Source organism: Medicago sativa, chromosome 2 (genome assembly GCF_051527215.1).
Source record: "Medicago sativa cultivar Bolivia chromosome 2, Bolivia_mono, whole genome shotgun sequence".
Lineage (NCBI taxonomy): Eukaryota > Viridiplantae > Streptophyta > Magnoliopsida > Fabales > Fabaceae > Medicago > Medicago sativa.
The window spans coordinates 38,094,574-38,105,832 of NC_140750.1; the positions used below are offsets into that span (position 1 = coordinate 38,094,574).

At 33.5% G+C, this 11,259-nt stretch overlaps 1 long non-coding RNA gene across 1 annotated transcript; it reads right to left on the bottom strand.

Moving 5' to 3' along the window:
• Positions 1–9,991: 9,991 nt before the first annotated feature.
• Positions 9,992–10,576, bottom strand: LOC146946721 (uncharacterized). The gene is made up of 2 exons (XR_015028270.1): positions 10,501–10,576; positions 9,992–10,288 (listed from the first exon to the last, which is right to left on the bottom strand). It is a non-coding gene; the product is annotated as an uncharacterized LOC146946721 (long non-coding RNA).
• Positions 10,577–11,259: the final 683 nt, after the last annotated feature.

Genomic DNA, 11,259 nt, shown 5'->3' on the forward strand with positions numbered 1-11,259 from the left:
ATTGTACTTGTTGAATTAAGCATGCTAGATGAGTGATGAGGTGAGTAAAGTTTTCATTGATTGATGTTGATAAATGATGAGCTTTGTTGATGACTTGATTAAAGATTAAATAGGTTTGTTATGCTATGATAACAATGTGATAACTTGAGGTGCAAGTAATGGGGGATAATAATCATATGATGCTAGTATTCTAGGAGGGATGGTTATGTATATACGACATGTATGAATCCTTGAATGCTTATGTTTTTATCTGTTGATTATGATTAATGTAATGCTTACCCCCAGTGGTTTCGACCGCTTACCTGTCTGTATGGATGGGTAGACATTGTGCAGGATTAGTCGCTCGGTGTGTTGCTTGTGGATGTTTGGGTAGCGGGAGCTATCTCCGCTATCATTTTGGCGTCGTAGTCTAGGGCTCTGATTAGGTTGAGTCGGTGTCCTAGTTTTGTTGGATTATTTTATTTATTTTGAGGTGTACTCATTGTTGAGATTTGGAGAATTTTATGTTGACGTTATTTGACCATGGCATATGTATATGTTGGAGTTATTTGATTCGTATCCGCTGCGACTGTTGAGATATTATATATATATATATATATATATATATATTTATATATATATACATACATATGCATGTATGTTTGGATTTTGGAATCTGTGTTAGACGTAGCGTCTATTTCTTGAATATTTGTTATATTCGCGTGTTTTATCGCTTTAATAGAAATAGGGCGTTACACTGAAGATGAAATAATAGATAGAGAACGCTATCAACGGTTGGCTGGCAAGCTAATTTATCTGTCACATACAAGGCCTGATATAGAATTTGCTGTGAGCGTAATAAGCCAATTTATGCATGCACCACGGCCAGCCCACGTTGAAGCTGTTTTCAGAATATTGAGATATTTAAAGGGAACTCCAGGAAAAGGGTTAATGTTTAAAAATAGAGGGCATATACAGGTTGAAGCCTATACAGATGCTGACTGGGCATGTAATATAAATGATCGGAAGTCTACGTCTGGTTACTGTACCTTTGTAGTTGGAAACTTAGTTACATGGAGGAGCAAAAAACAAAATGTTGTAGCCAAGAGCAGTGCATAGGCTGAATTTCGATCGGTGGCTCATGGTGTTTGTGAAGTACTATGGATCAAAAAATTCATGCAAGAATTGAAGATTGCAGGCCCAACTCCAATGAAAGTTTATTGCGATAATAAGGCAGCTATTTCTATTGCTCATAACCCTGTTCTACATGATAGAACGAAACATGTTGAAGTGGATAAGCACTTTATTAAAGAAAAAATTGACAGTGGTGAGATTTGTATGCCCTATATACCTACCAAAAGCCAAGTAGCAGATGTCCTCACAAAGAGCCTACCCAAGAGACAGTTCGATGACATGGTGTGCAAGCTTGCTTTGAATGACATATTCATGGCAGCTTGAGGGGGAGTGTTGAATATTAGCACATAATCAATCAGATTCTGTCTTGTTTGACTTATTGTAAATACTAATTAATTGTAATTAGCTGTATTAGAATTAGCATTTAAAGGGAGAATAAGTAGAATTTATATATAGAATAATTTCTCCTATTTTCTGGCAAGACTAGCACACTGCCTACTCTATAAATACCTCCTATGTACTGTTTTACAGTTATATGAATATAGAGCATATTTCTATAGGTACTATATCAGGCTCAATTATATGAGATGGATCGGAAATATATTTCCTTAATTGTGAAACATAAAACACATCATGGATGTTTGAAAGAAAAGGGGGTAAAGCAATTTGATATGCCACTGGGCCAATACGACGAAGAATTTGATATGGTCCAATAAATTTAGGAGTGAGCTTTCTGGACTTAATAGCTCTACCTACCCCAATCGTTGAAGCGACTCTCAAAAATACGTGATCACTGTAACACCCCGTTTTCCCAACGTAAAAATTTCTTAAACAAAAATCAGAGTTCAACAACTTAAACGGAATGCTACACTTCTTAAAAAGTCATAAACTGAATAAATAACAATTTATTCTTCAAAGTCATTTAACATAAGTATTTCAAAACTTCGCATCGGAATTTAGTTCAACATCATAAAAGTCTTTGGCACACAGGCCTCATCCTAAAATCTCATAAAGTATTTGTTCATCATTTATTCATAAAAATCCATAAGCAATACGTAAGGAATAGAAAACAATGTCAAAACTCCCATCCCGTTACGTATCAGAGCATCTAAAGACACACTTGTGAGGAGTCCACTCACGACCAGCCTAATCTTGGTTACCTGCACGTTACCAACGTAAGGGCAACATTCAAACAGGAGGGGTGAGATTTCTCAAACAATAATATAAAGCATATAAATTATATAAAGTACATTTAACAACTTAAACATCATATAGTTCATTAATCATATCTAACAACTTAAACTTCCTTAACTAGTGTCACTATTCTTCCTATATTAGTCATATACTTCGTATCATATCATCATATAAATATCATCACATATCTACAAATATTGGTCATAAGCATTATCATATATCCTTTTAATCATAGTATCATACATCATCTTAATCATAGACATAAACATCATCATATAACATCAAGTACTAATCATAACCATAATCATCAAATCATAATCATCAACTCATAAACAAACATCATCATCAAAACAATCATGAACATCAACAACAGTAATCATTTAGCATCTTATAATCATCATAACAGCTTCTTAATCAAACTCATAATCGACTTCATAATCATAGTCATAAACAACTTCATGATCGACTCGACTCTTGACTTGACAATGCGACTCAACTCGACTATGCAACTCTTATCATCTTAAATCATCTTGAATCATCATGAAAATGCAAATGCATGTGGTACCAATCTAGGGCATAAGCCCTCGTCGCTTGTGAGCATAAATATACTCCTAGGGCATAAGCCCTCGTCGCTATTGAGCAAAAGCTCCTAGGGCATGAGCCCTCGTCTCTGGTTGAGCATAAGCTCCATCGTCGTTGTTGAGCAAAAGCTCTAACGTCGCGGTTGAGCAAAAGCTCCATCGTCGTGGTTGAGCAAAAGCTCCAGGGCATGAGCCCTCATCTTTAAATGAGTATGCATGGAATCAACATCTTACGTCCTAGAAACTTCATGAACATCTATGACATCTTAACAACTTGACGACTTCATAACGACTCGACGACTTAACAACTTCATATCATCTTAACATCTTAGCATCATGACAACATATGGATCACATAAATAATTCATGTCATATCATAATATAACAATATCAAATGATAATAAACAACATCTTAAAACATCATATTCATCAATCATAAACAACTTCATATAACATCGTATTTAAACATCGACAATAATTCACTATGTATATTTGTAAAAACATAATAAATTATCCACAACCTATTTTCATGTCAAACCAAAGCTACTGGAAAGATATCACAAATATCAACAACTTTTATGTTTACAACAAAGATCAATTCAAAACAGAAACATATGAACAAAACGCAAAAACATGAAACAGAGAATGTTGTAACCGTACAATTTTGCTCAGACCTCCCTGTAGTATTTTCATCATAACTCACAGACCAAACATCATTTTCATGTCAAACCAAAGCCACTAGAAATCTAACAAAATTATCTAAAACTTTCATGTTTTCGCCTAAGACTAATTTTGTACCGATCAATACCAGTTTTCATTTTAAATTCAGAAAAGTTTTGCTGAAAGTCCATAAAAATTCACTGTGACCTACGTGCAGTAATTTGACCATAACTCAAGTTCTATAAATCGTTTGACGTGAGACCAACGGTATTAGAAAGCTAACATCCATACCTACAACTTTCGTGTTTACACATAAGACCAATTCCACACCGATCAATACATGTTTTAATATCAAAATTCAGGCAGAATGCAGATTTTCTCCAAGTTTCACCTAATCTCATGGTTCTAACCTCAAAACTACTTCCAATAATCATCATGGATTATCTAAGGTCTGTACACAATTTCTACATCAATTCAACAAGTTTTCATCATCTAATCATCAAAACTCTCTCAAAACCCTAATTCTCAAATTTCTCACAAACTCTCCCCAACTTGTTAGATGTAATCTAATGATTTAACAACTTATTATTAATGCAAGATAGTCTCACCCTCACCTTAGATTAATTCCTGAATCAGCGACAGCGTTCTTCTTTCCTAATGTCTTCTCCTCTTCTCTTGACTTTTCTCTCCTCTTCTCTTCTTTCTTGTTCTCCTCTTTTCCAAAAAGCGGTTTCCGGTAAACTCTTTCTAACCTAAGCTTCTCTATTTATAATACTAAAATATTCTTCCCAAATCTATTTAGGTCCAACAACTTATTCTTCTTTCTATTCTAACCCCCAATTCCACTCACACTAATAATCCTCATATTCTAATGAATAATATTTCTCTACTAAATATATAATAATACACTAAATAACAAATATATATCTATAACAATTAACAAATATATTATGCTAGTAAATACCAACATATAACATAACAAAATATCACTCAATAAAATATATTAACTAAATTATAAAAAGACATCTAATCTCAACAAATCATATATCCCTCATATACATCATTTAAATATATTCTAAAACTAATTAAAATAATTAAATAAAAAGGAGGGCGTTACAATCACCTTCCTCAAATTCAAGAGGTCTTATTCGTTTGTCTGAGTAACTCTTCTGTCTGCTTTGCGCGGTACGCATTTTTTCACGGATCTGTTTGACTTTGTCGGTCATTTATTGTACAATCTCTGGTCCTAAAATGCTACTTTCTCCATCTTGATACCAGCACAACAGTGTTTGACATTTCCTTCCATACAGAGCTTCATAGGGTGCCATTCCTATGCTTGAATGAAAACTGTTGTTGTAGGTAAACTCAATTAATGGTAACAAATTATCCCAACTTCCCCGGTTATCTAAGACACAAGCTCTTAGTAAATCTTCTAGGGATTGAATTGTCCTCTCTGTTTGTCCATCGGTTTGTGGATGATACGCAGAACTTAATCTTAATCTGGTTCCTAAAGATTTTTGTAAACTCCTCCAGAAATGAGATGTGAATTTCGGATCCCTATCTGAGACGATACTTGAGGGTACCCCGTGTAGTCTAATGATTTCCTTAATATAAATCTGAGTCAGCTTTTCTACATTGTAGTTAGTGTTAACAGGTAAGAAATGAGCTGACTTTGTCAATCGATCGACAATGACCCATATTGAATCAAAATTATTCCTGGTTTTTAGCAATCCTACGACGAAATCCATTGAAATGCTTTCCCACTTCCATTCAGGTATGTCTTAAGATTGGAGCATTCCAGCAGGTCTTTGATGTTCTACCTTTGCTTTTTGACATGTCAGGCACGAGGCAACATACTCAGCAACTTGCTTCTTCATTCCTGGCCACCAAAATTTTTGTTTTAAATCTTGATACATTTTGGTTGTTCCTGGATGAATACTTAGGTTGCTTTTATGTGCTTCGTCCAAAATCATTTTTCTTGTCTCCGGGTTATTTGGGATGCAAACCCTCCTATTGCAGCGTAAAATTCCGTCTGTTACCAAACCAAATTTCGAATTTGTTCCTTGTTCAATCAATCTTATCTTCTCCTGAAGTTGGTCATCTGTTGCTTGTTGCTCTTTTATTGTATCCATCAATCCATTTGATATCTACCATTCCCAAATTGTTAGATCTCGATATTTTTCTATCAGCTCTAACTCTTTGACCATCATTGCAGACATGTGAATTGTCTTACGACTCAGCGCATCTGCTACAACATTTGCCTTTCCAGGATGGTATAGCAGGGTAAAGTCGTAATCTTTGAGAAATTCAATCCATCGTCTTTGCCTCATGTTGAGTTCCTTTTGATCAAACAAGTACTTTAAACTTTTGTGGTCGCTAAAAACTGCAAACTTCGCTCCATACAAATGATGCCTCCAGATTTTCAATGCAAACACAACTGCAGCTAACTCCAGATCATGCTTAGGGTAATTCTTTTCGTGGGTCTTAAGCTGCCTTGATGCATATGCTACTGCCTTTCTATGTTGCATGAGAAAGCAACCTAATCCTTGATGTGAAGCATCACAATAGACTTCATAAGGCTCGTCTGGTTGCGGTAGGACCAATACTGGTGACGTTGTAATTTCTCCTTCAATGTTTGGAAACTTTCTTCACACTTTTTTAGTCCAAATGAATGCTTGGTCCTTCCTCGTAAGTTGTGTTAATGGAGCTACTATCTTTGCAAATCCTTCAATGAATCTTCGATAGTATCCAACCAATCCAACAAAACTTCTGATCTCCGTCACTGACTTTGGTTGTTCCCACGAGAGTATCGTCTCTACTTTCGCTGGGTCTACGACGATACCATCTTTTGTGATGACGTGACCTAAGAATTTTACTTTTTCAAGCTAGAACTCACACTTTGACAACTTTGCGTATAACTTCTGTTCACGGAGAATCTTCAAAACTTCACGCAAGTGATTCTCATGCTCTTCCTTGTTTTTAGAATAGATAAGAATATCATTAATAAATACAACTACAAACTTATCGAGAAAAGGGTTAAAGATTTGATTCATGTAATCCATGAAAATTGCAGGAGCATTCGTCACTCCAAACGGCATTGCGAGATACTCATAATGTCCATATCGAGTTCTAAATGCAGTCTTGGACACATCCTCTGTCTTTACCCTAATTTGGTGATAACCTGTCCTTGAGTCAATCTTTGAGAAAATAGAAGCTCCTTGGACCTGATCCATCAAGTCGTCTATGCGAGGCAATGGATACTTGTTCTTGATCGTCACTTTGTTGAGTTGTCGATAATCCACACAAAATCTCGAGCTTCCGTCTTTCTTTTTCACCAACAACACTGGTGCTCCCCAAGGTGAAACACTTGGTCTAATGAATTGTTTCGATGATAAGTCCTCAATCTGAGTTTTTAGTTCTGCTAACTCATTGGGTGACATCCTATATGGTGCGATTGAAATTGGACTTGATCCAGGTACTAGATCGATCGAAAATTCGACGTCTCTAACTGGGGGTAAACCTGGAACATCTTCCGGAAATACATCCGGAAAATTTTTTGCGACCTGTATTTGGCTCAATACTAATTCACTCTCGATTTTTAAAGAAGATAATAACATGTATCCTTGAGCTCCTTCTTTTAAGGAAGCTTTTACTTGATTGGCAGATATAAATCCAGAAACCTCAGGGTTAGGAAAAATTATGTTCTTATGTGCACAATCTAAAAGGATCTGGTTGAAAGATAATCAGTCCATGCCTAAAATCATATAGTACAGTTAGAAAGGCAAACATATCAAGTCAATAAGGAATTTTCTATCCTGGATAACAATAGGAAGTTTTGACTTACAAAATGTGCAGAAACAGGTTCAGAAGTTGGAGTAGAAACAATTAAGTTAAAAGGCAATGCCGTAATTGGTAAATCTAATTGTTTCACACGATCCATGGAAATAAATGAATGAGTTGCGCCTGAGTCATATAGTACAGTTAGAAGATTACCTGACATATCGCAATTTCCCTGTATGAGATCTTCTGATTGAGAAGCTTCAGCACCATTCAGAGTGTAAACTCTTCCTCTAACAGTTGGTTTGACACCTCTTACATTGTTCATCTTTGGTTCAGCTTTTTGATTTGGGCAGTCTCTAGCAAAATGTCCTGAATCTCCAAATTGATAACATATCAATCCCTTAAGTGGACAAGTGTTCGCCAAATGGTCTGTTTTCTGACATTTGAAACACTTTCGGATATTGTTTGGAGGTTGGTTCCTCGTTTGTCCTCCTCCAAAAGCATATGCGACTGGACGATAAGGTTGTTGATCACGGTTGTTACATGGAGGTCGTGAGTAAGGTTTCTTTTATGGTGTCTTTCCCTTCTGGTTCGATCCTTGTGAAGGATATTTCCCCCTAGATGGTCCTCCTACATTGTTTCGATTAATTCCACCTTCTTTCATCCTTTCTATCTTTCTGCATTTTTCAACCAAAGGTTGAAACTGACGAATTTCCAATGGCAATACAGACTCCTTGATACTAAATCTATGTCCACCTTTAAATCTTTCACACAGCCAATCTTCGTCAATTTGGTCCTGGAAGAAACGAAAATGTTTGGACAATGATTCAAACTTAGCTGCATATTCATCAACTGTCATTCCACCTTGTTTCAAGAGAAGGAACTCTTGTTCTTTGTTAGTTCTAGCACTTCTAGGAAAATACTTGTCGAGAAATTTAATTTGTGCGAAATATTTCCCAAGTAATATCTTGATTGTTAGCTTCAATCATCTTGCGAGTTCCTTTCCACCAGTATTCGGCATCTCCCAATAGTAAGTAAGATGCATATGTTACCTTTACTTTGTCAGGACACCTCAACACAGCGAATATCTTTTCTATCTCTTCGAGCCATAAGTCAGCTTTCTCTAGTTCAGTTTCTCCAAGAAATTGTAGAGGATCGTGACGTCTGAAATCTACCAATCCTTTATTTTCAGCGTTTCGTTCTTCCCTTTGTTGCTTTCGAATATCCCTTTCAGTCTTCGCAGCAGTTTGTTCTGCAATGGTTGCTGCCATTTCTGCCATAGCTTGAATAGCTCTTTCCATACCTCTTTCGGTATTGCTTGCTTCTCCATTATCCGCTTCTATATGATTATTTCTACGAGTCATTGGGTTCCTCAAAGTCATAATTGGTTAGTACCTAATTATTAAATAATATAATAATCTATACAAAGTTAGTACAAACAAGCGCAATTAGTATAGATATCCTCTAACGTTCCCGAATAGAATCAACCGTGCTCTGATACCACTAATGTAACACCCCTATTTTTGTCTCACTTTATAGGGCGCGTCACATATAATAATAAGCGCAAAATGTAAATAAATATAATCCGGCCGCGTCAAAATAATAATATTCATTTTATTCTTGTCTCAACTATTATATTTTTTTTTCTTTCTCAACATTTTTTTTTTCTTCCGTATATTTCTTTTTAGAACAAAACATAATAATAACATTCTTCTGTATGTTTCTTTCTCAAAATAATAACATTTTTTTCTTCTGTATGTTTCTTTCATAGGTTCTACACAACAAAAATAAATTTAAAATATAAATAACAAATATTTACATCATAATATATATATATATATATATATATATATATATATATATATATATATATATATATATATATATCATTCGGTCTAAGCCTGCGGCTCATAATACTAAAGTCATCATAGTGAATATTTACAATGATCCATAAGTCTTCATGTGACTTAATATTAACAAAATATAAATATCATCTAGCTAGAGTCATAATGCATCAGTCATACTACGTCATTCTACTATGTCACCAAGACTAGCTACCATCCAAAATATGGAGTTTTAAGGGACATTAAGTACATAACAAACTAATTAGCACTCTTAAACTCTTAAGTACATAACATAACAAACATATGAGATGAAACTTAGTACTTTTCATTGGACATACTTCTATGTATTTACTTTTATAATATTTATAATGGTGATATTTTTTCTATATGAAAGTTGTAGTAGCCAATTTTAATAAGTGTATTCAAATACTCTATAATGCAGTGCATGATACTAAAGCTCTTGAATGATAATTTATCTACCTGTTCCTTGTTATACACATAATCAAAATATAGGAGGTCCTAGGTTAAAATTCATGCCAATAGTTCCCTCAAACCCATGCATAAATTGTTTCGAATGGAAATTTGAATAGAAAAACAAGATTTTACCCGTGTCTAACAAAGGTTTCTTTACATATATCCAATCCAATAACCATAAATTCTTTAAAGTTTCATCTTTAAATTTTAAGAACAAATGTTGGAAGTTTAGTTAATTAGTTCATGTGTGAATTATCTATTATTAATCACCATAAAATATCATTATATTATAGAACTAATAATTATTATAAAAACAATATATAAAATTTTATTGGTAAGAAGAAATTATTGCAAGATTCTTTCAATTTGATATTACATAATTGATTTATGACTTATTTTCATCAGAATAATAAAGAGTTTGTTTGTTGATATACTTCAACAAACAAGTAATAAAAGTACAATCATCAAATTTAAATCTCTCCAAGGTCTAGTTGCAACAACACATGCCCTTATCTGGTACACAATACCCACCATTAGGTTTTCCCAATGACACAATACAAAATTGATTACACTGTACCGAAGAACCGCAACAACATCTTTCATAACGAAAGCAAATTGACGCCTTTGGGAGTTCGACTAATCCTGATACAATCCATGATAATATTTTAGAAATATTATATAATATTTTATAATATTTTCATGGAATTTCAAACATGTAGCAAACATTTTCATAAAAACATATTTCTTGAAACTTAAATAATAAAAATGCATATTATACTCAACTCTCATATTCTTTAACCCATATGTTTTTATTGAAAATATAATAAAATTAAGTTAATTAACTATGTTTTTACCTGCAACCACGACTGAAGCTATACACATAATTAAAAAGGTAACAAGAAGAGGATTGATGTGGGTTGCCATTGTATTAAGAAAGGTTGATAAGAAAACCTTGAAGCAAAGTATTTATGATGACTACGGAAGTTTTGTTAGAATAATGTCATTCAAGTGAATTTAATATTTTTTTTCATTTTCCATTTATAAAAAATTTATTGACATGAAAACTTTGATTTTCTTACCAAACTATTACATAATTTTCTTAATCTTAATAAAACTTTGCTTCAAATTTATACATCTAATTTATTACATATTTGATCATCAAATACAAAATCAACCAATTGCGGAATGTGTATATAAATTATAAAGACAGTTAAAGATTTATTTATTTAATTATTTTATATGTTTCATTTTTATACAAATATATACAACGTATATATCCATTATTTTTGTATATAATTGAAAATATAGATAAATGTTAATTAAATGAATAAGGTCTGAAATTTTTTATTTCAGTTGACATAACTCAAACTTTACACGACGAGAAAATATAAATTTGAATATTTATTCATCGAAAATATTTTTTGTTTATTGAGGGTACCAATCTAGTTGGGATTTCTTATAAACATAATGATGCTTTTACATGCTCATTGTTTATTTAAAATATATTTTCTAAATTTGATTTTAAAAATAATATTTCCACGAAAAATTATCAATTTATACTTTTGCATATTAATATTTTGGCCATTGATTTTAAGGTTTCAATGTGCTTCTTG